The sequence below is a fragment of the Prionailurus bengalensis genome, chromosome D3 (assembly GCF_016509475.1).
Source record: "Prionailurus bengalensis isolate Pbe53 chromosome D3, Fcat_Pben_1.1_paternal_pri, whole genome shotgun sequence".
NCBI classification, from domain to species: domain Eukaryota; kingdom Metazoa; phylum Chordata; class Mammalia; order Carnivora; family Felidae; genus Prionailurus; species Prionailurus bengalensis.
Window position 1 is genome coordinate 8170598 of NC_057356.1, and position 12451 is coordinate 8183048.

At 44.9% G+C, this 12451-nt stretch overlaps 1 protein-coding gene across 8 annotated transcripts in view; it reads left to right on the top strand.

Annotated features, from left to right (window-relative positions):
• The window catches only part of IFT81 (intraflagellar transport 81), a 192456-nt gene that overhangs the window by 85035 nt on the left and 94970 nt on the right, over window positions 1-12451 (top strand). The window contains exon 1 of one of the 8 annotated variants that reach the window (XM_043557539.1): window positions 12070-12372. The exons of the other annotated variants lie outside the window; for them this stretch is intronic. The gene's annotated coding sequence lies outside the window, so the exon portion shown is untranslated. Of the gene's footprint in view, window positions 1-12069; window positions 12373-12451 lie in introns of those variants that run through there. 8 annotated transcript variants of the gene reach the window in all.

The window sequence follows — 12451 nt, forward strand, 5'->3', positions numbered from 1 at the left end:
ATGAAAAGTCTCTGACTGACTGATTTTCTTTAAGGGAATTAAATGAGATTACTCATTAAAAGCACCATGCCTGGTACATAAGAATGTTCATTGAATTACAGCTGTTAATTAATAATGACATATTATTCATAATAGTAACAAGAAGAAGATATAGGCTCTAAGAAGACAAGAACAATTGGCCAATGGTCTGGTTCACCTGGGCAGATGCCCATCCTCTTCCAATCAGCCATGGTTAGGCCTATGAAGGCCTGCTGATTTCAGGTTGAGTTAGAGGGAGGAGTTAGGCATGGCATAAAAATCTATTAATTTCTGCTATAATTAAATATTTGAATATTAGGTTACTGAACCTGGGCATAGAGTAAACCATTGTCCTTGTCTTGACCAGTACACCATCTATGTGTGCCCTCATGCCACGGCTTATCACTTTATATCCAGGGTTACAGTTATTCCTGAACACATTTCGTGTCTCATGGTCAACTGTGTGTTCTTGAAACTAGTCTCCTAGATTCCAGGCACAACCCAGATGTCTGGGGAATGCTTGGTGAATGAGTGGATGGATCATCGGATGGATGGATAATGAAAGAAGATAATACACATCCTCTGAACATCAAACCCCAGAGTAGCAGCCTATGCTTCTCCAGGACTTTCTCATCATCCTTTCCCCTTTCATTTGTTCATTCATTCAGACAACAAATGTTTACTGAGCACTTACTATGTGCAAAGGTCTGGGAATCCTGCTAAACATCCTACAATACCTAGATCAACCCTCAGGTCAAAGAGTTATCTGGCCCAAAATGTCAATAGTGCTGAGCCAAGAAACCCTGGTCAATACAGTGTTGGCATCTAAGCTGTAAATTCAAATGTAAATTGTGAAATCAAAGACCAGAGTATAAGGCACAGAGTAGGTGCTCAAAGAATGTTTGTTAACCACATGAATGAATGAATGATATCTTCCATTTGTAATTTGGCTGAGTGCCTGGTACAGGGTTGTGTCAGAGTAGCTGTTCCATTAATGGCTATTGACCTGTTCCTGTAAATGTTACCCCCTGAAAAGCCACCTGTGCAGCAGCTGGGGATGATGTCTTCCTGGCTGGGGGACAGGATGGCTTCATAGCTGCGGTCTGGGGTTCCCATAAATTGCTGTGGGAAGCCACAAAGCAGAGGAGCAGACAGTGTTTCTCTACATTGTGATGGATTCATGGTCTCTTCTCCTGTCCCTCTTCTTTCTTTTTTTTTTTTTTATTAAGAAATTTTTTTTTTAACATTTGTTCATTTTTTGAGAGACAGAGAGAGACAGAGCATGAGCTGGGCAGGGGCAGAGAGAGAAGGAGACACAGAATCCAAAGCAGGCTCCAGGCTCTGAGCTGTCGGCACAGAGCCCGACGTGGGGCTCGAACTCATGAGCTGTGAGATCATGACGTGAGCCAAAGTCAGACCCTTAACCGACTGAGCCACCCAGGTGGCCCGTGTCCCTCTTCTTTCAAACTCTCAGACAGAAGGTATAAAGGGCTCAGCCAAGTGAGATCCTGTGAAACCAGCTCCTCAGGAAAGGGAAGAAGAAATGAGGCCAGACTGAGGGTTATTGTTAACACATTTGAGGATCAAGAGCGCATTAGAAGAGGAGATGGGGTGGAGCTTGGGGGACAGGACTCTTCTTCACTGTATTCTTCCTAATTCATTTACACAACAAATATTCCCTGGTGCCAGAGACTCTTTAGGGATATGTGAGTTAATAGAAGAGACCCAAATACCCATCCTCTTGGAACTTACATTTTATTTTTATTTTATTTTATTTTATTTTTTTTAAATTTTTTTTCAACGTTTTTTATTTATTTTTGGGACAGAGAGAAACAGAGCATGAACGGGGGAGGGGCAGAGAGAGAGGGAGACACAGCATCGGAAACAGGCTCCAGGCTCCGAGCCATCCGCCCAGAGCCCGACGCGGGGCTCGAACTCACGGACCGCGAGATCGTAACCTGGCTGAAGTCGGACGCTTAACCGACTGCGCCACCCAGGCGCCCCGGAACTTACATTTTAAAGAAACAGGATGGACAATTGATAAGTCAGTCAGATATATAGTGTGTGACAGGGTCATATGCCTGATGGAGAAAAACCAAGCAGGGTAGTAAAATAAGGTTGCTTGGGATTGAATTTGTTGGTTAAATTGAGGTGAAATTCACATAACATAAAATTAACCATTTTAAAGTGAACAATTCAGTGGTATTTAGTACGTTCACAATGCTGTGCAAATCCACCTCCATCTAGTTCCCAAACATTTTCATCACCAGAAAGGAGACCCCACACCCATTAGCAATCTCTCCCCCTCACCCCCCACCCCCAGCCCAGCAACCACAAATCTGCTTTCTGTCTCTATGGATTTACCAGCCCCTTGTAACCACTAAGTTTCTTTCTTTGTGGATTTACCTATTCTGGGCCTGTCATGCAAATGGAATCATATACTGTGTGGTCTTTCGTGACTGGCCTCTTTTCACTCTGCATCATGTTTTCAAGGTTAACTCATGTTTTAGCATGGATCAGTCCATTCCTGAATAATATTCTGTTGTATGGAGATATCACATCTGATATATCCATTCATCAGCTGATGGATATTTGGGTTGTTTCCACCTTTGGCTACTGTGAATAATGTCACCATGAACTTTCTGGTACAAGTATTTGAGTTCCAGTTTTCAATTCTTTCAGGTAACTACTTAAGAGTGGAATCGCCAAACTGTTTTCCACAATGGATGTACCATTTTATGTGCCTACCCGCAGTTTACAGGGTTTCCAGTTTCTCCACATCCTCACAAACACTGATTATGTTCTATTTAGTAAATAATAGCCATCCTAGTGGTAATAACTGGTGAGGTTCTGATTTGCATTTCCCTGATGCAAGTCATTAGGTGAGCATTTCTTTGTGTGCTCTTGGGCCTTTTGTGTATCTTCTAAGAGAGATGTCTCTTTAAGTCCTTTGCCCACATTTGCATCAGATTGTCTTTCTGTCATTGAGATATATGAAGGGGGGGGGGGTTGGTCTTTTAAATAAGGTGGTCAGAAAAGGCCTGTGAAGATGACTTTTTTTTAAAAATTTTTTTTTCAACGTTTATTTATTTTGGGGACAGAGAGAGACAGAGCATGAACGGGGGAGGGGCAGAGAGAGAGGGAGACACAGAATCAGAAACAGGCTCCAGGCTCTGAGCCATCAGCCCAGAGCCCAACGCAGGGCTCGAACTCACGGACCGCGAGATCGTGACCTGGCTGAAGTCGGACGCTTAACCGACTGCGCCACCCAGGCGCCCCGAAGATGACTTTTAAATGAAGACCTAAAGAGGTTGAGGGAGCGAGCCACTGGAAAGTCTGAGAAGAGCATTGCAGGGAGAGGGAATGGGAAGTGCAAAGGACCTGAGGCAAATTATCTTCACTTGTCTGTAACTGTTTTCTGGTCTGCAAATGGGGAAGAATAAGACTGTGAAGACAATATCACATAGAATGTTAACAGATTATCAACATCAGGAAAAATAGTTGTTATCTACTTCACAGTGTTCTCACAAGAATTAACTTAAATAATATACCCAGCCCAGGCCTGACACATAGTAGTGCTCAGAAATGTGGAGTTTGAACCCAGATCAGGAGGACTTCACATCCCGAGGCCACCAGGAAGGAAATGGTTTACAGGAGAACCTGAGGGGTTTCTTAGCTGGGAGGCCAGTCTGACCCAGGCTACCATGTTCTGTCCTCTGTTTATGTTTTTATGTTTATGTTTTGTAATTTATTTATATACTCACATTAAGCAGAGGGATTTGGGTCTGAATGCCAGCTTTCACCAAGTAACATGAGGCAAATTTCTTAACTTCTTTGAACATAGTTTCTTCATTTGTGCCTCAGTGTGTAGACAGGATTCAAGATCATATATGTATCAATAGGAGATTGAACAGATATTGTATGTGAATGTCACCAGTATATGGCAGATGCTCAAAAAATTCCCCTCTCTGATTATTTCATCATGTGTCTTGCCAGCATATATACTGTTTTCAAAAAATACGTTACCTTTAATCATGTCTTCAACACAAGTTGCCATGTTGTTTTGGTTTGTTTTGTTTGGCAGGTATAGAAGATGGGCTTTGGGGTCTCAGGTGAGAGTTCATATCCCAGTTCCTGTGCTTCCTGGCTGTTGGACCTTGTGCCTATGTCTTAACTTCTCTGAGCTTTAGTTTCCTAGTCCACCTTCCAAAGCAGTTGTAAGGATTCAGATCATTTCTATAAAGCGCCCAGCAACCAATGAGGATTCTTGGCCTCAAGACCACTGGTGGCTACCTTGAAAAAGGTAAAGGAAGTCCAGGAAGTCTGGGTGGCAAAGGGAGAATAAGAGAAAAATCCCAGACTATCTAGAAAAGCTCCTTAGAAGTCTAGCAAGAGTGAAACCATAATGGATGAATTTTCCGGTTCTCACTCTTCTCCCTCTAGAAGGAGCTAAGAGTTGGGAATTCCAGATGCTGTATCTAAAGCTAACTCTGTGCCCTCTGGCGAGTCCCTTACCCTCTGGGCACCTTAGTTTCCCAGGGGTCGTTCTCCAGGGTCCCTCTCCTCTCTGTAACCCCTGCAGCACCACTGCTGACCAGCAGAGGGCAGCGATGCCCCAACATTCACTATGGAGTCTGCCTCCTAGTCTAATTTTGTTTGCTCTGTTGCTATTGTCTGACTCCAGACAAGAAATAGAGATAGTGGTATGTTTCTCTTTTTCAAAGAGTCTTATTTTATCCTCAGTGCGCAGCCAGAATAAGGTCTTGCCACAGGATACAGATGAGGAAACAGAACTCAGAAGCATAAGAAACTTAACAAGGCCACATAGAAACACAATTGACTGACAATTTTGGTCACACCACATCCTAAATTTAGACTGTTCCAATTCTGGAGATGCATTGCAATATGTCTGATCTGCTTAGTGTAGATAATCCATTTTTTACTTTATGGTTCATGAAGTATTTTCTGATCCTTAATGTCAGAGGATTCTAATCTTGTTCTCACCAGTGTACAGTTGAGCAAATGGAGGCTTCTAGAGGTTATGCCATTTGGCTTAGCATTTCCTTAATCAGCTCCATCTTAAAGGTTGTTGGGTAGACTCCAGAAATATTAGCTTAAAAAGTACAGAACTTGGTGTTTCGCAGCAGTTTTCATGTGATGGGACATAGTTCTAGTCCAAATACTGTTAAGGTATTTGCAAAAGGTATTTGGCCCCTCTCTGTCTCAGCACGGTGATTAGCAATTCCATGTGGAACTGGAATAGCTGTAGATTGACAGGGGTACTCAAAAGGGACTATCAAATGATATACCTGTCCCCAGCTCCAGATTTTGATATCCACCCCCAACCACTGAATCTCTGGGTGTTTCTTGTTTTGGGTTTTGTTTTTGTTTTTGTTTTTGTTTTTGTTTTTGCTTACTTTGTTTTAAGTAGGCTTCACCCCTAATGCAGAGCTCAATGTGGGGCTTGAACTCATGACCCTGAGATCAAGACCTGAGCAGAGATGGACACTTGACCAACTGAGCCAACGAAGAGCCCCGAGCATCCCTGTTTTTGATGGCTGTTTCATTTGTATGTTTTGCAATGTCTTTAATAAACCCTTGGGTTGGTTAAGATGCTGTAACAGAAAGGCGCAATTCAAATTAGCTTCAACACTTAAAACATTAAGGAAGATTTTACTTCATATAACAAGTAAATTCCAAGGTGGCTTATGAAGCAACCCAACAAATCAGTAGAATTATCCTCCCCAAAATGTCAATAGTGCTGAGGTTAAGAAACCCTGAATTAGACCAGATAGGATTCACCCTTTACAGCAGGGGGTGGGGCTGGGGTCTGCTTCAGTGAAGTACATGGCGGGAGGACACCACACACAATTGGGTTTGGAGAGTCTGAAAGAGGAAAGGAGGACTGGCTTTTAGGAAGGAAATCAGCAGTCTGTTATAAATCCCGATGCTGTAAATTTAGCTCTCAGGGAGGTCGGGCTGGCTCTTACACTGAGTACACCCTGCTGTTGGCAGTTAGGGGAATATAAGAGAATCAATACTTGGCTCTTACCTTTATCCTGCTTATAGTTTGGCTGTTTATTTTTTATTTACTTATTTATTTTAAGTTTATTTATTTATTTTGAGAGAGAGAGTGCGTGCACGAGCAGGGGAGGGGTAGGGAGAGAGAGGTTATGCCATTTGGCTTAGCATTTCCTTAATCAGCTCCATCTTAAAGATTGTTGGGTAGACTCCAGAAACATTAGCTTAAAAAGTACAGAACTTGGTGTTTCGCGGGCTCTGAGCTGCCAGTGTGGAGCCCAACATGGGGCCTGAACTCATAAACCGTGAGATCATGACCTGAGCCAAAATCAAGAGCCAGACCCTCAACTGACTGAGCCACTCAGGCACCCCTATAGTCCAGCTGTTTAAACCAGACTTGTATTACTTCCTTTTTCACTATTACCATTTGTCATTTTTTTTAATTGTAGACAATACTGAAAGGAATAGAGAAGAGCCAGAATCACCCATATCCAGGCAAGGTAGCTAATGTTATTGTTTATTTTCTTCTTATGTAGGCCCCTTCTTATTTTCTTCTGATGTAGGCCGTTTTCTAATTGTTGATTTCACGCACATCGTTTCCTCATTCTTTCATTCAACAGCTATAGAGCTGAGTGCTGGTGTGTGTGGTTCAGATTCTCACTGTACAGAGACACAATTTCATTGTAGCCCACAGTGGTCGAATAGGGGAGGGGTAGCCTGGGTCTGGAAATCCACTTTAGTAGGAAAGAGTATATGAGGATGGAATGAGAGGAGGGGAATGTCCCAGAAACAAAGGCAGAGCAGGTAAGGGTAGGAGGGAAGACTGATGGGTACTACAAGGCCAGAGGGAAGGAGTCCATGGCAGGGAAGATTCTAGGTGTAATAGACATGCCTGTCTGGCATTCATCCCTGCTTCTGATAACACCACCCAATTTTACTTTGGGGGAGTCACTCCTCCACTATCAACCCTCAGCTCCTGGGGTGTAGTGAACCTGGTCCCCTTTGTTTGGTGGTGGTCACATGACCAAGACTGGCCAATCAGTACACCATATCCCTCTGGCTGGTGATTGGCTCCCAGGTGCACTCATAACTAGATTACACTAATCGGGACCAGTGAGACTCAATTCCATCCGTTGGCACCATCTGGAAGAAGAAGCCCTCTTTCTATTGGATTTGAAGCTAGGATGAGACCTCGAACTGCTGGTAGAAGTCTTGGCTTCATGAGTGGAGGGCTACCTGAAAATAAAGCCAATGGAATAAGGAGTGAAACCAAGAGAGAAGAATTGTTGGAGTTCTGAGGACAATATTTGATCTTCTAGATTCAGTTGTGCTTGAAGCCTATGGCTCCTTTGGATTGTCCAGTTATATGAGCTAATAAATTGCCTTTGTTTTTCTTTTTTCTTTCTTATTTTATTTTATTTTTTTGCTTAAGGAAGTTTCAGTTAACTTTCTTCTGCAACTGAAAGGTTTAATACACTTTGCAGCCTAGAGTAATGGAAAAAGCATCAGAATCCTTGGGGTCAGTAGGACTTTGCTCTGCCACTAACCAGCTGTGTCCCTGGGCAAACCACTTCATCTCTCCAGGACTCAACTCCTCTCTAAAATGGACAAAATAATATGTGCCTCTTGGGTTCTTGTTAGAAGTGAATGACAGCGCTCTGTGCGCTAAAAGGAAACGAAAATGTAGAGGATTCTTATGTAATTGCAGGGATAATTTTAGGAAGGAAATTCCAGAAGGGCTAGGAGGCTGGCATGGTAAACTTGGATGCTGCAAATGCCAGGTGGTGATCTAAGTGAAGTGAAGTGGGATCAGGTGCAAGAAAGATCATAGACCTCCTGGTCTACTTTCCCCCCTTTGATAAATACATGAGAAAAGGAATATTATTCTAAGAAAAATGGCAGCACAAACATGATCAGCAACTGACACGAGCTCCAGGATCACAGACGATGGGGTGTGGGGACTGTGGAAAACTGGACAGTGCGTGTCCCATCTGAGACATGCAGCCTCTTCTCAGTCCTAGCCAATCTGCCACATGGTATATCCAGGTTTCCTAAATTTTTGAGGGAACCCAGAAATCCAGACAGTCTGAATAAATAGAATCGAGAGGCATTGGTTTTGATTGTCCTCATCTTGAAATATCTCAATTTCCAAACATTGGTTCATTCTGTTGGTTGGTTTGTTTAGCACTCTGTGAGCCAAACACAACTTGCCTACCTGTCAAACTTAGCGCTCAGAATGCTAGTTTGTCGTCCCTTGTGTAGGAGCCCGAATGAATCTCCATTGGAAGAATGAGAGAAGGTGATTAGCAGGGAGATATCCATACAAAACCAAGGGATAGGCGGAAGGTTCATGCAAGAGGACCTTCATCCTCTCCTGGAAAGCAGCTCCATAAATATTCATTCAATTCTCACATCAACCCTATGGGATAGGGCAGGTTGGTTCCATTATGCAGATGGGAAACCGAGGCTCACGGAGTGCCCACATCCGCAAGTTACAAAGTAGCCCCTCAAGGCAGTACTCCTTACCTCCTTGCTGGTGGTACCCAGGTAGGAGATGACTTTGAAGTTCACTAAGAAGCTCAAGGCATTCCAAGGAAAATGGACCCTTTGGCTTAAAGGATGCCAACCTGGCTTTGGAACCCACTATATCTCCAATAACTTTTAGATCTCCTTGCCTTAAAGTGAATATTAGCACTGGGCAGCACTTTTCTGATGATGTGGCAGCTACAGAGTGTACTGTTCAGAAGTCCTTCAGGAGAGTCTGCTGCGAAGAACATGGTTGACTGACAGCCCTGGGTCCTGACCTCTGGCTCTGCCAAATTCACGCTAAGGCTATATTTCCCCCTGGCTGCTCCCAGCCAACGACTGAGCACAGTGGGACAGTTATCTGCTAGCAAGGAAATAGGGTTTCACATTGTAACGGTGATGCCCATGGGCCCTGGAACCAGAATCATTAGGGCGTGAGCCCTGTTTGCCAGTGGTCTGACCGTTAGAAAGTTTCTTAACCCACTTTGAGTCTCTACTTCCTCATCTGTTGAATCAGTGATTCTCAACCAGGAGCAATTTTATACCCCCCCCCCCCGGGGGACATTTGGGAGTGTCTAGAGATATGTTCGGGTTGTCACAATTGGAGGAACTAGAGGGAGAGGGGGTTACTGCTACTGACACCATGTGGTGAGAGGCCAGGGACATTGCTGAATATCTTACAATGCAAGAGCAGCACCCCAGGCACACACGCACACACACACACACACCCCAAAGAATGATCCAGCCTGAAATGTCCATAGTGCTGGGGTTAAAAAATCCTGGGTCAAATGGAGATGGTAATGGTAGCTAATTCAAAATGCTGTTGTGAGGGTCCTCTGGCATCGTGTTTTCAATACCTACCATTTCCACTTTCCCCCACCCCCTCTGCAAAGTCCACAGGGCAGGGGCCCGATGATTCTAGATCAATGTTCTGTATCACCAATGACTAGAACATGGAAGGTGCTGAGTAAAGTATTATGAATTGAAATATTTATCAGTGCAAATCAACAAATGGTAACCATCATCACCACCACCACCATCATCATCATCATCATCATTCACTATCAACAGTCTTCCCAGCCACTGGCTCAGTGCCTGGGGCATAATTGGCCCTCTATGTTTGTTGAACGAATGAACCAATGAGTGAATGAATGAAAGAATGAGAAAGGAAGGCATATTTACTCATTAACCACTAATTTATGTACTTTGGAGAGATACTGGAAACTCTTGGGAAAGAGGCCCAGTCTTTCCCTTTTTATTTGCAAAGAGGAGTTTTGTTCGTCAAAGAAATGACTTGAAAGGGTTGAGACCTCTGGCAAGCCAGAGTCGGGGGGCCTGAGTCAAAGTCATGTACAGTTTAGGACGCACATCTTGCTTGGCTTAGGCAAAAAAGGAAAACGGGCCAGGCTTTGTGCAAACTCGCTGTGAAACAAGAGCTGTTTTCAGGGCCCAGGAACACGCTCTGTCCCATGTTTAATTTCTTCCATCTGTCTGGTATCTGACCTCTGCTGCACTCTAAGGCATTGCCACACATTGTCTGCGCACGTTCCCATATAAGGTGATCTCTCTCTCTCTCTCTCTTTCTCTTCCTCTCTTCCCCTCTCCCTCTCTTTCCAGGGGTTGGCCGGCAGCAGCACTCGCTTCCTCCACCCTGCTCTCCCTCTCTTGGCCTTCCCTGGCAGGCTCTGCTGTGAGGATGGATGGCTGGAGAGCGGGAAGGGGCAGGGGGCTGCCAAGGAATGTGGCAGGTTTATTTTTGTTCAGGCTGCATTCTTTGCCAGGCCTGCAGGCCCCAGCCACTTGGGGATGTCACATGCTGATAAGACAGTGGGGGTGACTGAGAGCTGTGGCTCAAATCTGTAACACCCCAGGTGTGAGCCGTCGTCACAAAGTGGGGGGGGGGGGGCAAGGACTGTGAGGTCATAGAACTCACCTTTTCCCACTGCCTGGGTCTGATTCCCAGAAAGACAAGTTTGATCCTTCAGGGAAGCAATTGCAGGAATTGAGATCTGTAACCACTTAGACTGATCTCTGGGTAAAACCCAATGTTTGCAGCAGAGTGGAGCAGAGGCAGGTCAGGGTGAAATGATTAGCTGTGTGACCTTGGGCAGATTGCCTGACCTCTCTGACTCTCAGTTTCCGTATCTGTCAAAATAGTATGAACGAATCTCCTCAATACTACTCTAGAATCATAGTGAAATGTAAACTTGGTGAGGGCAAGGATTATCGTCTCTTGTATTCACTGTTGTCCCACCAGAAGGTAGAATAGTGCCTGTCACAAAGTAGATGCTCAAATAGGTGTTGAATGAATTAAATGAGACAATGCTTTAAGTGCTCAGCACCCAATAACTGATAGCTGTTTCTACCTATTTAACAGCAACAGATGTTAATTAGGCACCTATTAAGTGTCGGGCACTGTTAGGTGCTGGGGATGTAGCAGGGACAAGACAGACTAGGTCCTTGCCCTCAGAGAGCTTATATTCTTTTTTTTTTTTTCAACGTTTATTTATTTTTGGGACAGAGAGAGACAGAGCATGAACGGGGGAGGGGCAGAGAGAGAGGGAGACACAGAATCAGAAACAGGCTCCAGGCTCTGAGCCATCAGCCCAGAGCCTGACGCGGGGCTCGAACTCACGGACCGTGAGATCGTGACCTGGCTGAAGTCGGACACTTAACCGACTGCGCCACCCAGGCGCCCCCAGAGAGCTTATATTCTAATGGGAGAGACACACAATCAAGTAAATCAAGTTCAGAGAGTACTAAGTGCTATAGGAGAACCTTGAAAAGGAATGCAGAAGATGTGTGTTTTTCAAACCTTTTGACTGTGACTCACAGCAAGAAATATGTTTGTCGTGTGACCTGAAGAACACACATGCATTTTTGTTAAACTGAAATAAAACCTTCACAAAACAATCATGGTAGATTGTCTGCAAAGATGTGTGCCAACCGTATAGCAAACATTGTTTCTGGTATGCACATACCGCTCCCCTGATCCAGAGGTAGAGTCTGTGTCTCCTTTCCTTGGATCAGGGAAGGTCTTTGGCCTTGCTTTGACCCACAGGACGCAACGGCAAAGGCACTGCTGTTCTGGGTCTGCACTTTAAGAGGCCTGTCTGGTGGTTCTCACTTTTATGCTCTTAGTACCCTGCTGCCCTGCGAGGACGTGCAGGTGAGGTCCTTGCATGATGACAGACCACAAGGAGACAGCGTCCACGTGAAGGAAGAAGGGCAGCGGGCACAGAGGCCTCGGAGAGGAAGGAAGCCCCTCTGGGAGTTGTAGCCCCAGATGAGCCCCCAGCTGAATTCAGCCACAAGTCCACCCGGCGTATCCCATGTGGAGCAGAATAACTGCCCAGCTGAGCCTGGCTGCCCTGCAGACTTGTGGGGGAAAAGCATAGTTTTTAAGCTAATAAATTTGAAATGCTTTGTGACACAGCAAAAATATCTCTGACACAGAAATGTTTACCTTATTCTGTGGGATATTTTCTATTCCACTTCATTTCCTCCTCCTGAATGAGGAGGCGGAGCCAGGCCAGGGAAGATCCGGGTGAAGAACAGCCAGGGCGGGACAAACAGCAGTGCCAAGGTCTTGAGGCTGGGACAGCTTTGTTGTGTGCGAGCCACCAGCCACCGGAAGGAGGACCGTGGCGGGGGAGTAGAGAGACAAGGCAAGCCTGGAATGAAATCAGGCCTTGTGCCATGAAGTGCTGGGACTTCAACTGACAGGCGCAAAGACCGCCTGGAAGACCTACAGTGGATGGCCAACCTCCCAAGCCCCTGACTGCCCATCCTTTCTTTTTCATTCAGGTGAGATTCACATTGTATAAAATTAACCTCCTTAAAGGGAACGATTTGGTGACATCTAGAACATTCACAATACTGTGCA